This window comes from Aotus nancymaae, unplaced genomic scaffold (assembly GCF_030222135.1).
Source record: "Aotus nancymaae isolate 86718 unplaced genomic scaffold, 86718_ANA_hifiasm-v0.15.2.pri h1tg000092l, whole genome shotgun sequence".
Lineage (NCBI taxonomy): Eukaryota > Metazoa > Chordata > Mammalia > Primates > Aotidae > Aotus > Aotus nancymaae.
This window is the reverse complement of record NW_026988507.1, coordinates 3,819,857-3,835,885: the sequence shown is the minus strand read 5'-3', so window position 1 is coordinate 3,835,885 and position 16,029 is coordinate 3,819,857. Positions and strand designations below refer to the sequence as shown.

The 16,029-nt window shown below is 41.7% G+C and overlaps 1 long non-coding RNA gene across 2 annotated transcripts in view; it reads left to right on the top strand.

Annotated features, from left to right (window-relative positions):
- The window catches only part of LOC105721865 (uncharacterized), a 36,734-nt gene extending 21,103 nt beyond the window's left edge, over nt 1-15,631 (top strand). The window contains exons 1-2 of one of the 2 annotated variants that reach the window (XR_010339943.1): nt 7,530-7,752; nt 11,508-15,631. This is a non-coding gene — a long non-coding RNA (uncharacterized LOC105721865). Of the gene's footprint in view, nt 1-7,529; nt 7,753-11,507 lie in introns of those variants that run through there. The other variant, XR_010339944.1, reaches the window with a different exon arrangement.
- The last annotated feature ends 398 nt before the right edge of the window (nt 15,632-16,029 follow it).

The following is a 16,029-nucleotide window of genomic DNA, read 5'->3' as shown; positions in this document are numbered from 1 at the left end:
ACCTCAAAGGTCTAGTACATGGTGACAATAAACATGTGCTGACAATGAAAATGAGGACTAAATTTAAAAAGAAAGCTATGATCACCTGCTGTAGACAACATATTCAGTGAACATCACAAACACCATCTTCCCATGGAAAACAAAACAAAAATGGGAACATGAAGCAATGTGGATAGACCTACCTCATTGTTTTCATTAAGTTTACTACCTAATTTCATTTACATTTGATCTGGGCATGTGGGATTTATGTAAAAATACATTTAATATTGTAAAGTACTATATAAATGGAAGCTATTTATCATTACTGTCCCAGCCACTATGCCTGGAATGTTTAAGAATTCTTGGCATGATTTCTAAAAGCCCAGGGAAAGAGTTGTATTAAAGAAGTGGCTCTCAACTGGAGACAATTATGTCCCTCTCCCTGCCCCCAGGAGGTATTTAGCAATGCCTGGAGACATTTTGGTTACAATAAGTGAGGGGGTGCTGCAGACGTCTAGAAGGGAAAGGCCAGAGAAAGGCTGCTGAACATCATACAGGGCACAGGACAGCCATCCACAACTGAGTTATCTGGCCCCAAATGTCAATAGTGTGAAGGGCAAGAAGCCCTGTGTTACAAGAAGCTCACAGGGGATGCGTATGAACCCTCTCTTCATGGGGCATGGAGATGGGCCACTAACTTCCTTGGACAAATTGCCCACTGCATCCTATCTTAACAGGATCCCAACACCTGCTCTTACAAGAGCTCCATAATTCCTCTTGTCTTCAGGTTCCCATACGATCTTTAAAACGTCTGTTACCAACATGACCAGTAATGCTGTTGGTCACTAACCGATCTATATTTCAGAAATTTGAAACTACTCCAATTTATTTAAGGCACAAAATATCAATAAACTCTAACGTTAATGAAGTCAACCTGTAACTGGATATAGGAGGACATACTGTATATTACATTTTTAAAAAAGACACCAAAAGAATTGAATTTTAATTGATTACAACAGTGAGAGGATGTGAGTAGTGTGAATACCAACAAAATTAAAAATCTTTTTCATCAATTGAAAATTAATGGATTTAAATAATTACTAAAAACTCATGTAGTTGGAAACAGCCTGGAATATTTCAGCCCTTGAGAAAAATTCCTTTCTTTGCATATATATGTTTTTTGTTCTAAGGATATTTCTGATCAAGGATTGCTATTGTACTAAAAAGCAATGGATACAGTTTTGTATATTTGTTTTTAAGCCCTAGCTAAATTATGACTCCTAACAAAACATTCAAGGAAAAACAGGAATAATGAGAACTTTAAAGCATGACAAAGTGGTGGATGTAAAGAGGATCATTTGTAAAAAGAAACCTTAAAAAACAGACTTTTATTTGAATAGAGAAAATGTAATAAAAGACACTATATAATTCAATACTAGATGATGGTTATAGTCCCAGAACAATTTTTTTCTTCTTTCCTTTCTCTCTCTGTCTCCCCTCCTTAAAATAAGATTGGATTAATGGCTGCTCCCTCAAAGATCTCTCCCAATTCTAAAGTCCTCTGAATTAATGATTCTATACACTATTTCTTTATGGATCACTTCCAAAGATAAGAAGGCAGACTTGTAGACAAATCTCTTGAATAGTTGCCTTAGTAGGCCAATAGTCCTCAGTACTGACAGGACATTGGAACCAACTGGGGAGCTTTAAGAAAAATAAAACCGATAAGGGGACACTAAACACACAACAGTCTCTGACTTCATTGGTATAGGACGGGATCCAAGCATCGGTATTTTAAATGCTTTCCAGGGGAGAGCATTCTTATGTGCAGCCAGTGTTAAGATCCCCGGATTTAGAATAAAAGTTAAAACAAAAGCAGCCAGTGCTCAGGTAGGCAAGATAAATGGACAAAGCAGACTGGGCATAAGGAACTAGAGAACTCAAGTCCCATCTATTTCCCTCCACTTAGTGTGAGGAATGAGCCAGGTCTTTTGATTTTGTTTGTTTGTTTGTTTGTTTTCAAAAAATGCCAGAAATCAAAATTTTAAGTGAAATTCTGATATTTAAAAGTTGGCAGCTAATTTCAAATAATATTAAAAGAAAGTGTAAGTCATATAAAATATGCCCACAGGCTTAATTTGGCCCTCTAGCCACCATTTTGCAACCTAAAGAAATCCAGTTTAATAAATCAAACAGCATTTTCTCTGTGCTCTGCCCTGCCTGTCTCCTGCTCAGAGCTCCTTTCTTCTATACCTTGGTCCATAGCCTATCCCTTTCTTTTTCCTTTCAATTGTCTCTTTCTTTTCCAACCTTTGTCATTCCTAAGAGATGGAAACTGAGATCCACACATTAATTCTTCATGTGGCTCTAGCTGTATCACTGAACAGGCTTCTTTATATGCCTGGGAAAATCCAGGTTATAAACTGTAACCTGAGGCTGTGGTTCCATGATGTCAACAAATGGTTAGTTTAGTAAAATCAGGGCAAATGTCAGTCAGCCTCATAATTTCACACTATTAAGACTTTTTCAAGTAACATTTGGAGGTCCTCATTTAAGTTCTGATTTTGTTTTGTTTTCCTTGCTTTAAATCTAAACCACTATATACCAAAATCACCCAATTTTTTTCAAGCTCCCATATCTGGGCTCGATCCCAAGCCAACTAAATTTGAATTTCGGGAGATGACGTCTTGGCATTGATAGCTTTTAAAAGATCCTAGATGAGTCTAATGTGAACTCTTGTCTGAGACTCACTTATAATCTGAAACCACCACCTGATTCTGCAGACTAGCAGTGTGCTTAACGCCAGATGACTATCAGCTTGAATAGTTTTTTTAAACTCGTTCAAGGACTTTCTCAGCTTTGCTCTCATTGTATCTTCACAACTCAGAGAGGTAGGCAGCTCTGATGCTATTATTAGCATTGGACAGATGAGAAAATGAGGCATAAAAATGTGAAATGAGTTGTTCAAGGGTACCCAGCTAGTTATTGGCAAAGGCACATTGTAACCTCACTTGAAACAGTTACTTACTAATAGTAGAGGAATTCAGTGACTGGGAAAGTAACATGGTTAGGGGAACTCCTCTACTATTAGTAAGTAACCCTCACACACAGGTTTTCACTAGAAAACAAATGGGATCAATTTTCAGAAATAAGTACCATATTTTTAAATTTAGAATTTTATTTTAAATTTAGGGTCAGTGTCTTTTTTTAGGTTATTGAAGCTAATCTTTTAATTTTACTTAATTTTTTTATTTCAGTAGCTTTTGGGGTATCAGTGATTTTGGGTTATATGGATGAACTGAAAGTGATGAAATCTGAGATTTTAGTGCACTTCTCACCCGAGTAGTAAACATTGTACCCAATACGTGGCATTTTATCTTGCATCCTCCCTCCAACCTCCCCTTTCTGAGTCTCCACAGTCCATTATATTACTCTGTATACCTCTGCATACAAGATGTCTTTTTCTGAAGTCTATCACAGGTTTTTCAAAGTACTTCTGCATACATACTTCCCCCACCTCCTCACCACCTTTCATAGATGTATATTTTCCCAGAGACTAAAAAGATTCAGGTAGTTTCCATTAAGATATTATTTTCAGAAAAGTATTTTTAAAAGATTACATAGTCATAGAATTTCAGAGGTAAAGGGAATTTTACTGATCAACTTTCTCTCCCTCCTCTGATAGATGAGTCTTGTTTAATTCAATATATATGGAATGCTAACACTGTACCAAATACTTCACATCCATTATCTAAATTCTTACCATAACTCAGTAAAATGGGTACCACCAACATTACCACCACCATCATCAATCTCATTTAACAAATGAAAAAAACTGAGGCTTAGAGATGCCAAACACCTTACCCAAGGTTCCTGGGTGAGTAAGTTGAGGCCTGATATTTACATTTGACACAGAGCCTAAGTCCTTATTCACCACCTTCCATCATCTGGAGTAACAACAGTGCAAGATGTGAAGGATAAACAAATCCTTATGAAAATGCCAATGAGGTGATCAGTGAGTACTTCTCCCAAGACGTGGAAAAGTGGCATCAGGTATAGGCCATCACAAGTATACAGGATTCCAGTAGGCATTCTCGACTGGAATCCAATCCATACAGATGTTGAAGCAAAAAAGTGATAAGGAGGAAATAGGGTGAACTGTGAGAAAGAACATGTCAAGAGAAAAAGCTGGAAAGAGGTAAGGAGGCAGATTGCGAAGGTTCCCAAGTGTATGGCTAAGGAATTTAGACCTTGTGTGCAATGGAAACCCACAGAGGTTTTTAAAGCAAGATCCTTTAACAAAATGTGACTGAATTTTAGATATATAAATCTCATGAAAGAACAGAGATTGAATTAGGGGAGCACAACTTGGTATGAAGGAAACCAACAGGGGTGCAGCTCCACCTCAGTAACTGGCTGTTTCACTGTTAACCATGTGTTGTGCTTGTATCTTTCTCCATTGCCCACCCCCACTGCCCCTAGATTGTTCAAGGCACCTCTATATCTGTTTCCTATGTCTACAAATCTAGGTTAGGTGACAGGGACTTGAACTTGGGCAGCAGAAATGGAGACAAGAGGACAAGTGTGAGGGGTATTTGCAAGGGCCTGGTCACTGCTCGAAGTGGGGAAGGCAGTAAGAGAAGGAGAAGCAGAGAAGAAAAAGACTCTAGTATTTCAAACTTAGGAGAAGGGAACAGATGAGATATAGAAGGAAGGGATGGTCAATAATAGCACAAAGAGATAAACAAGGTGGCTTGACCAAGTTCTCAATCCAACAAGTATTTATTAAGCAGCTACTATGTGCTGGATTAGGTGAACAATGGGTAAAATCGGTTTTTGTCCTCAGGCATCACTCAGAGTAAAGAAAAGAGTAGCAACAGCCAGATGTCAGACCTCCTAAGCATGGTGCTCCTTTCATTAAATGGCCTTAATTCATGGAGCATCGTAAAAAATATATGTAAACAACATACATATAGTTTTAAAGAATCCAAAACATCTTTAAAATCTATTCATCGCATCAGCTCAATTATATTACAGTCAAATAAGAGTGCAGTACGTACTTGTTTTTCCTTCTTCCTGTTCTTTCTGCTGGCCTTCTTCCCTCAATTATGGAAATAGCTGATCCCGTTTTCACCATTCGGGTCTCAGGACAAATGTTATCCCCTCACACTGGCCCTCCTGGTGAGTCCCTCTATTTCAGGCATCCTACCCCATCACATGATCCGGTTTTATTTCTTCATTGCACTAAGAATACCTGAAATTTATATGCCTACATTTATCTAGTCTGTTTCTCCCCGAGAACGGAAGCTTCACAGAAGGTGAAATAAATCTTGTTAGTTGCTGCCAGTCACACAGTAAGCCCTCTGTAGAAAATGTTTATTGGCTACATTTTTAAAAAAAGCAAATAAACCTCAAGATTAAGACCTCAAACCAAACTAGGCTGGTTTCCAGTTGCTTACGACCATACTGAGAACTCAAGTGACTCTAAAGAGCAAGGCTATTTTGAGGCTGGGGTCGAACCAAAATCCACAGGGTCTATGCCAGATCAGTACCCCGGAACTGACGGTTTTGCAAGATTTCAGGAGTACCAAACGGGCATGAGATGTTTGACAACGAGGCCAGCCATGCACCGAGCTCAGGTTTTATTTCCGTTGTCCTTCTGACGTCAGAAAAAGCACGAGTTGCTGCACAGTTTCTTTTATCAAGGAGACAAATTACACCCTCGCTGGGCCGTGCATTCTGCAAACCATAAATTTATGTTCCTCCTCCCCTTTATATTGAAAAATGTAAAAACCCACTGCAGAGATGTCAAAACCCCTTCCAAACGCAAATGAATACCGTTTCCTAGCAGAGGCGTCTTTTTTCACTTTTACTACACACATCACTGTGGATTCCTCTGAGAAAGTACGTGATCCTGGCGGCAGTTAGGTTTCTAACGGAGAAAGAGGGTTGTTAAAACACCCGGTCCGCGCCGCAGAGCAAGACAAAGGACTCTCAATTGTAGCACCACCTTCCCCAGACCAAGGCAGCCTGTGAAAGACACTGGGAACGGCGTGACGCGGATACCGCGAAATTCCTTTTGCTGCCATATGCACTTATGCCTTCTCTGACTACAGTTCAGCACAAACCCCCGGCGGGCTATTTGTCAGGGAATCGGTGCCCAGGCAACCCGGTAACCTGCAGGGTGCCAGTAGGTGCTGAGGAGCCCCATGCGCCGGGAGGTAAATAATTTAGGGGGCAAGGAGCTCGCACAAGGGCGAAGGTGCGCTCTCCTCCCAACACCTACCCACGCGTTTAAAGGCCTCTGTGGCAATGTTTAGGGACGCTATCTAGGTGCCGGGGGATGGGGAGGAGGTTGGACTAGAAGCGAGCACAGTCTGAGACCAAGCCCGCGCAGGAGGTGGCCTTTTGTTCGCTGGCTCCAGCAGATTCCGGCTCTCGAAAAAAACTACTCCTATCCTCTGCCACGCTCTGCATTTCAGAAAAAAACCTTTTCAGGGCAGGAAAGGACAGTGAGTCACTGCAAGCATTCCTTAGTAATTTCTCCCCGCGCCCTCCTATTTCCCCGCGTTACAGAGGGGTAGAGCACCAGGAGGGATGGCAAACGTGCTCCCGTTTACCGGTGCTCCGCGGCGGCTACCCAGCCGGCCGCACGCAGCACCCCTGGGACATCACACACTCTCCTCTGGGCCTTGCGGACACAGGAAGTTTCCCCCAAAGGTCGGGGATTCAAACACTCCTAGAACACGGTCGCGCCTCGAGTAAGCTGCGCTCTCGCTCCAGACCTGCGTCGTTCTGGCCCTTGTAAAAATTGAACCAGATTTAGTCCCACACGCTGCCACAGCCACGGAGAAACAGACCAAAGCCACAGGAAAACAAACCAAAAAGTAAGCCATAGCCCACGCAAAGGTGAACTAGGGGGCCCTGGCGCTTCCTCGCGCTACCGCGTGCGTTCGGGAAATACAGGGGACCTGGACTTTTCTTCTCCTAAAAGCAGCATCCAAACGCTTCGGGCACAGCCGTGCTCTCCCTGCTTTCACGCCCGCAGGGATGATTTCTACGTTACCGTTTTCTCCCACATCTAAACATCCCCCCGCCGCTCTCCCAGCCCTCCCAGGAACTGAAAAGCACCTTACCTCCGGAAATAAGGGGAAAGGTGGCGAAAGGCGATGTGAAGGTGTCCGCCCTTCCGGGATTTTCACCCTCGGCAGTTTGATGTCCTTTGTGTCAAAGTCTGGCTGCGGCGGCCGGGAAAAGGTGGCCCCCGTTAGTGAGGGCTGGGCAGGGAGCTTGGCGTGGCCTGGCGAATTTCCGAGGAAGGTGAAGGGCGGAGGCTCCTGGCGACCTTCAGGCAGAGTGGCGTGGCTGCCCCAGTCCGCGCTCGCCCGGCTCTTCTCCTTTCGGGGCCGATTGCATCAGAACCTCCCCTCACCAGCAACCCCCACTCACACTCTACTCTCCGGCCCCGCACTTACAGCGACAAGCACGGGCGCTGAGGGTCACGAATCGGAGTCATTCTCCTACTGGGGGGCACGTCGCCCTTCCGCAACCATGGCTTGTGATGGTTGAACGGGGACAGTCAGGCCATTCCTCCCCGTCCCGCGCGCCGTCTCCTCCCCTCCTGTGCGCCCGCTCTTTAACCAAAGCTGCGTGTCACTGAGCCGTGCCCGTCACATGGTGTCACTGCTGGCGGCCGCGCCTTGCTGCCTCCCTCTCGCCGCTCCCTGACGATGCAGCGACCGCGACTGGCGGAGACTGAGCATCGGGGAAAGGGTGAGGGAGGGGTTGCGGGGCGCGCGTGTGCCCGGCGCACGGAAGGTGGCACTGGGAGAGAAGGCTGCGCGCCGCCTGGCACCTGCCCTCGCCCTCCTAGGGCCCGGCGGCGTGCTCGGAACCCAGCTGCGGAGGCAGCTGGAAAATGCGAGCCCTTAGGGATGGGGGTGAGGCCGCTAAAGGGACACTGGCGGAGGACAGGAGGGCTGTGCGTTCGGCTGGGGCCTGCGTTTTGGGTACTCCAGAGCCCCGCTGGGGCCGAAGGAGCGAGGGAGTTGCATTGTGGGAAGGAGAGCTGCATGAGGATGGCCGCCGGAGTGGCGGGTCCGAGCGCAGCCCCGAGAGCCGCGGGCAGCGCCCGGGACTACGCGTAGCGTTGGAGCGGAGGGTTGGCGCTGGGGACGGCCCGCAGATGGCCCGGGTTGGCGGGAAGGGGACCGAAGTGGCAGGGAGAGCTCGGAGCTCGGATCTCGGGCACCTTTGGAAACCCTTTGTCCCTAACCTGAACGGGAGGCACCTCTCCTCTTCCGGATCCAGCACCCGCAGACCTGGCGAGCCCTCCCTGAGGTCTGCCCTGTGGAGCTCTGCTTTGGGGGCTGAGTGTGAAGCGACCAAGAGGATTTGTTGAGCGCCGAGAGAGCACCTGTCTAGGCGCGAAGAGGAGGGGGCTAAGTCTTGGAGGGCTTGGTGACCCCACTTGGTTCCGCCCGAAGGACCTGGAGCGTCCAGGTTAACGGAGCTGGGGCACTTCAAGTCCGGGGGACGAGGGAGCGGGATAGAGGGGAGCGGGGGCAACTGGGCCTGGTTCCCTTTTTTTTTTTCCCGCTTACTCTTTGTGTCAGACACAGCCCCCTTTCACTGGCTGGGCATTTCCTTGCATAGGAGTTGTGTCTTCTTAAAATGGCGACAGGAAATCCCACCTGCGCTTCAGCCAATTAGACTGTCATTACAGAGCGAATTTGCGGGGTGGAAGCGCGAGCTTTTTGCTGACCTCCGGGATGGTTCAGTCTCATGTTCATGGTTCATCAACACAGGAAAAGGAAGGTGAATCATAATTCAAAAAGTACCTGGAGCGTTTCAAGCAGAGAGTAGCCACTGTATTGGAGTGAATTTTGCTTTTTCATCACCACTGGAAAAGCAAAGTGATAACCTAATTTGAAACTCATCACGGACTAAACCTGTTATCTCCTTCTAATGGCAGTAAATGGCCTTTATTAGTTCAACAGTGGCTTCCTGAAAATCCTCTTTAGAAGGCATGCTCTTGAGTAATCCTGAGAAACTGAAAGTTCACAGCAAACAGGGCAAAAACACAGGTAGCCTAGCTCAGACACACCTGCATTCAATTTCTTCCTCTGACACTGCTTCCCTCACCTGCTTAGCTTTTGTCCTAATCCTGTTTTCTAAATTTGGAGGAAAAAAAAGGTGGGGGGAAAAGGTACACACAACATAGCAGTATTCTATAGGTTATCAAAAAGTTGTTTTTTTCTACCTTATTGGAGGAAGCTAATTTAGTGTAAAATTAATAATTTTAAGTAGTGTGCACCTTACCTGGCACAATTCTTATGAATAGGGTAAGAAATCTGAATAGGTGAAGTAGATGAACTGTGAGCCATAGCTTAATAGGCTTGTTGGAACATTTACCTTATTAAAGGCAGAATGTGTGTATTCATCGGTGTTTGAAGATTATCTGATCCAAGTTTATCTTTTGGTCCCAGTTTTAACTTACCTGCTTGTTTCTATATACAAAAAAGACTGCAGTTATTTAGCACTTTTTCGATTGGATTCAGTAGTTATGAACTGAGCTCCTATGATATGGTAGCTATTGTGCTAAGGACTTTACAGGGTAAACCTTTCAACCCCTTAACTAGATATTATTCTCTTTGTATAAACAAGCAAACAAGTTAAAAGGTTGAACTGACCATGTTCGTCTAAGACAGCAATTAGTGAAGGAGAAGAGATTCCCATTCAGGTCTGAATTCAAAATCCCTTCTCAGTCTTTACAGTGGTGCTACAACCATTTGCAATCGGACATTCTTGGGTCTAGAGTTTGAAGGATCTTCCCCCCTCCCCTGGATTTTAGCTGACAACCTAGAACCAGAGTAAACGTCAATATGGAGACTACTGTGGTCTTAAATTGAGGCCAGGGATGTCTGGATGATTCCTCTATTCGCTTTGTGCTTACTGAGAGACAAGCAGCAGATTAAGCACTTCACAGATGGTCTCTCATTTAATTCTCATGACATTCCTAATAGGGCAGACTATCCTAATCCCTGACTCAAAGGTTAGAGAATTTATCCTAAGTCCACACAGCTCTAATTGGCACATCCAAATCTTGCATCCAGAGCTAACTGCTAAGCTGGTTTTCTGTGGCTGGATCTAAAATGTTCCCTGATTCTGGAATAACCATCTTTGGAGGGTTAGCAGATGGAAAGGGTCTCGGGTCACTCTGCCTCTGGATAGGAACCACTGTCCTGTTTCAGTAGAGTCCAGGGAGTTAGTTTTCTCAATAATAGCCTTGTGAGGTCCAAGGGCCTTGTTGATAGTATCTAATGTTGTTTGTGGACCTTTCCCATTTGAACAGATTACTCAATATGTTTTTAAGGTATTTAGGACACATTATCAGGTTTGATTGCAGGCTGCCGTATAGAACTGAGAAAATTCTGTATATGCTCTGAAAATGGGGCTAGGGAAAGAATTTGTACTATGAAAGGAGAATTGGATAACTTTAGGTCACCTGGGAGTTTTCTGGTAACCCCATAGCTCTTTTTTGTATGGTTCTAAGAAGGTGGGGCAGCTTTGTGAAGAAAGATCAATGATACCCCAAAGAGGATTCAGCCTGAACTTAAAGCCACATCTGCTCTCATCCCAGCTTCACCCTGTACTCACCTGGGTTGCACTTGCACTCCACCTGGGTTTCCCAGTAGGACAGCTGAAGAAGGGGCCACCACCAGCTGTGCGGCTACAGAGACTATGTGCTTTCCTGCATGGGTTTTCAAGGCTTTCCAAATACATCTGGCTTGATACCAGTAGTATTCTTGCATAAGAATTTTTGGGTAATAGGATCAAAACTATTTTCTGAATATAGTGTTTTTTAAAAATCTGTAAAGGACTGTCATTGGAAAATCTGATTTTTAACAATGATGAAAAGGTACGAAAGTCAGCTGGTGAGGTTATCTCAGAACAAGTGTCCTACATATCTCCTACTTGTAACAGAAACAGTGCAGCCGTCAGGTGAACAAATCCAGTCTCACTAGAAAATAAATTGTTTATTCTGCAGTCTTTTATTCCTGTTTATAGAGTCTACTCTAAGCAACAAAAGGTCTTTAAGATTATTGGTTTTCCTTCACTTTCACATTTCTTTGCCTAATTAACTCTTTTTATCATCCTTGATGTTCTCTGAATCTCATCCACAGATGACAATATTTTGACACTAGAAGTTAGCAAAGTGGCCAGAGCAAAAAGTACATTTGCAATGAAAAGAGCTCCCAAATTGTCTTGGCCAGCCTTATGCAGATACATGGCACTGTGCACCCTAATGCTCCTTGGTAGGTAGCACTGTGTCGGGGGCTACTGTCACCTCTTCCATCATTGAAATGAACATTCTGCCTCACCAGATTGATAATTGGTTCCGGCAAGAGGTCAAATACCCCCACTGATTCTAAACTGAAGTTAAACTAAAATCCCAGAACAAAATTGTTTTTTATTATCTTATTAGTTAATTACTTTTAGAGACAGTATTTCATTCTGTTCTCCAGGTTGGAGTGCAGTGGTCCAATCATAATAGCTCACTGCAAATTTCAAATTTCTGGAATCGGGGGATCCTCCCACTTCAGCTTCCTGAGTAGCTGGGACTACAGGTACGTGTCACTATGATTGGCTATTTTTTATTCTATTATTTTAGAAACAGATTCTCACTTTGTTTCCTAGACTGCTCTCAACCTTCTGGCCTCAAGCCATCCTCCCGCCTTGGCATCCCAAAATGCTAGGATTATAGGCCTGAACCACCATGCCCAGCCCGAGACTCTTTAAAAATGTCTGCTGTCTCTGATTTTGGCCTGAGTCGTATTTGTAAGGTCACTTATTTATTTTTTATCTGTTAGGAAAGCTGGGAGTGGAGTTAATGTGTATCCCCACCCAAATCTCATATTGAAATGTAATTCCTAATGCTGGAGGTAGGGCCTGCTGGAAGGTGATTGGATCATGGGGGTGGCTTTCTGATTCATGGTTTAGCACCATCCCCTTGTGTGCTTTCCTCATGATAGTTGAGTTCTCCAGCAATCTGGTTGTTCTCACTCTCTGGCTCCTGCTTTCACCATGTGAAATGCCTGATCCTGCTTTGCCTTCTGCTATGAGTTAAAGCTTCCTGAGGCTTTTCCAGAAGCAGATGCTGCCATGTTTCCTGTACAGCCTGCAGACCTGTGAGCCAGTTAAACTTCTTTTCTTTATAAATTACCCAGTCTCAGGCTTTTTTTAATAGCAATGCAAGAATGGACTAATACAGATACCCATCTGGTGATCAAATGACTCAATGCCTACAGAGTACCTAAGCACAATGATTGGTATATAATAAGTGCCCAATAAATGGTATCTCTTAATATTTTGCACACTTTGCAGGAATAAAAATGGGCAATGACGTTTCAAAGTCCAAGTTTATAGGCACGAAGTATTCTATTATGTTCACTTCATGCTGAAACAGCTATTAAGCCCACATCTCTACTCCCATTTCTCCTACTGTGAAAATGAGGAGAAAGAAGGTATTAAAGAATAGTTAGGCCTCCACTTCAACTCTCAATCTTAACTTTAAGGTGAGAAAGATAAGTTTTAAATCTATAAGAATGTTTTAATTAAGAAGTTGAAATGTTCCAAAATGGAGTATGGCATTTGGAGTATTGGTATTTACTAATGGTGGCAATATAAATTGGTATGACTTTTTGTGAGGTAGCCAATTTAGGGGTTAAGAATGTGGGCTCCAGTGCCAGATTTGCTGAGTTCTAATCTTGGCTCTTACAGCCTATTAGCTTTGTTACCTTGGGCAAGTTGCTTCTCTATGCCTCAGTTTCTTCATATTTAAAATGGAAATAAACAATAATACCTACCTCATAAGGCTTTGTGAAATATATATGTTAATACATGTAAAGCATTAAAAATAATTAACATATCTTAAGTACTCAGTCACTAATAATTATTATTAGTGGAAATCAGTTTGGCAATAAGTAGAAAGAACTTAGATACCATTGGTGTCACCTCTGGGACTCTACACCCTAAAAATAATGCACAAAGAAATTTCCTAATAACACAGGATCTACAAGCACAGGCTTTGGAATAAGTCAAGTAAAGGTAAAAAGCATGTTTAAAATGTTTCTCCAAAGCAAGTATAACATAAATTCATAAATGACAGTCCAAATTAAATATGCAGATGACTAGGCTTGAGGAGAGCTGTAACACTTCCATAAGCCCTTAGAGATACTTTGAAAAACAGGATACAGGGCTGACTGTTCCTTAGTTCTGATCCTGTGTAATAATCCTTACTTTCCCATTTATAAGTGGACATCCAAAGGCAATATAGCTGGATAAAGTATCTTCATCCAAGACCAGGAGAAATACAGTCGATAGCAGGAGTGATGAAAGGCATCAAGCAAAGTGAGGATGCAGATGAGAAAACAAGATCAGAAGACAGAAATATCTGAAACAAGTCACAAATGCATAGTATGAGCTCTCAGGTAAGGACCAGAGCAGAATCATCCCACGATGTTCAAGGCACACTCTTGGGGTGCTGTGTCATGCTAAGATCTTAGTTGGCAGAAACATGGTTTTTGTCTTTTCTTCTAAAAAGGTACCTTTTGGGAAGAAGCATTTAAAAAAATTTCTTTTTCTGCTGGCAGTATTTAGGAGGAAGAATTCTATTCATTACTTGAGTGGAGTAACATGCTTTACTAAAATAAACTTTCATTCTACATGATTGTTCTTAAAATAAGAAACACCACATAATATTCAGTATGCTTGATTTTGAAAGGCTATATTTTAGGCATTTGAAGCTATTTGATAATCACAAAGGTAATTTAACAAGATTTAGAATTGATTGTCTTCTATTGATATATATTTATAGTTATTTATATATTTAAGTGTTCCTAAAATAAAATGTTCAAAGTTTTTGATTTAAATGTAACATTTCCAAAATTGAACTCATTGCATTTTTTTTTCCCAACTCAAGCCCTCTTCTCTTCCCATAAACCCCATATTGGGAAATGCCACCACCATGGGTACAGTTGCTCAAGCTAAAAGGATGGGGGTATATGGCTCATCCCCCTCACTCTTCACATCTAATTAATTCACTCTTTCGAGTAACATTTACTAAGTGCCAGGACTTCTGCTAGTCTTTCCTGAAGCTTGGAGTTAGAGTGAGAGACCGATACTATTCAAATGATCTTGCCAGTGAATGTACAAGTTACAGGTGGAGATAAGTGCTCTGCAAAAAGGAGCATGACTCTGTAAGAGGAACAGAGGACCATATGCTGACCTAGGAATCAAGGAAGACTTCCCTGAGGACATAACCCTTGTTTGGACTCTATTCTCTTTATGCTAAGAATTTTAATAAGGAGCAGGTAATGGACATGATCCAGTGTACATTTTTAGAGGAATATCACGAGTCCTATCCCTTCACCTCCTAAATATTTCTGACATCTGTTCCCTCTCCTCCATCCTCATGACCTTCACTGGCATGGGCCTCCATCAGCTCACTGTGGGGGAAGTTTCCCTCAAAGGGCACTGATAACACATCTCATTAAAACTATACCACATCATTATACCTCCCCAACATAATATGTACATGTATGTATTTGACTATATATGGATTACTATCCTATTTATTACATATATTAAGAGTATTCACAAAAAATTAAAAATCCAAATGGTAAGATTTTACATTTTAGATTTATTTGATAACAATACTTTAAATATATTACTAAACATATATTCCTAATTGTCGATAAGATATTATCATGTTAGAAAAATTTGCTTTACTATACCATATCATTTTTTAAAATCTTAGTTTAATACTCTGTGACACAGCAATTGACAAATCTACTTCCAAATTTGGCTTATTTTGATTCTTTCATTTAATGGCTGTCATAGCTGAAAAAGGACCCCATAGAGACCCAACAGAGGCAGTGCCCTATTGGCTATACCTCCCAAATGAAACCATTTATTTCTCAATCTCATTCACTAATTTACAAAGATTTACTTATTTTTCATTGTTAGTCTGCAAACGTACACTTAAATGAGGGTTATCCTTAATAATTAGTATGTGAATAAGAACATGACATCTACTTTTGTGAAACTTGCACATTACAGAAGCTCAATAAATATTTGTTGAATGAATAAATGAGTAAATAGAATATTTTTACAGTTAAGTAGCTTTAATTATTTTATATTTAAATTTCAAGTCTTTAGAGGGGAAGGAATTGAAAAAATATGAAATATCAAATATACATTTAGCTACATTTTTAAAGGTTAGTAGCCTATATGCACAAATCAAATGAATAGCAAATTTTGGAACTGTAACTATTTTTGGAATCTTGTATGAATAAATTACAATTTTAAAACATCAAGAATAAGTGCCCACTGAATGTCATTTTTTAAAAGGAAAAAAGAAACCTCAGTCTCTATTTAAAAAGTAACATACTTAACAGTTTTCTAGTTTATGCAAATTATCTGGAAAATTCAGAACCCCAACCACCAAAAGATTACCTTCCATAAGAGTAAGTGTGGTTTTGGCTTCCAGAATCATCTGGATAAGTGCCAGCATTCTCCAAGTCACATCCTTGGTATGAAATGAACATTTGTAAATGGAGTCTAATTAAATTTTGTGCTAAAAAGAAGACTTACAAATTAATTTGTTCTGTTGTATCTCCTTGCTATTTTTATAACAATTAGTATTTAGGAATAATACTGTGGTTCAAATATGAACCATTTTTGCAATATCAGTTTAAAAATGAAGTCAACAATTATTTCTCTATATCCAATGTTGTTACTCTGATCAGAAAAGAAATGTACTCGTCTCTCCTTTTCCTTTTAGTGATGGCTAGATAACCATTTTACAGCTTGGCATTTTTCATCTGTTTATTTATTTATTCATTTATTCAGTGAATGTATTCCAAGCTAATTCTTTTTGCAGCATTCTTTATCTGATTCTTGTCTCCACTGGGAACTTCTTCCTTAATTTATTTTTTGATTCTGTATTTTCATCCTCTTTTCTATTTACTGTAAAGTAGAGAAACC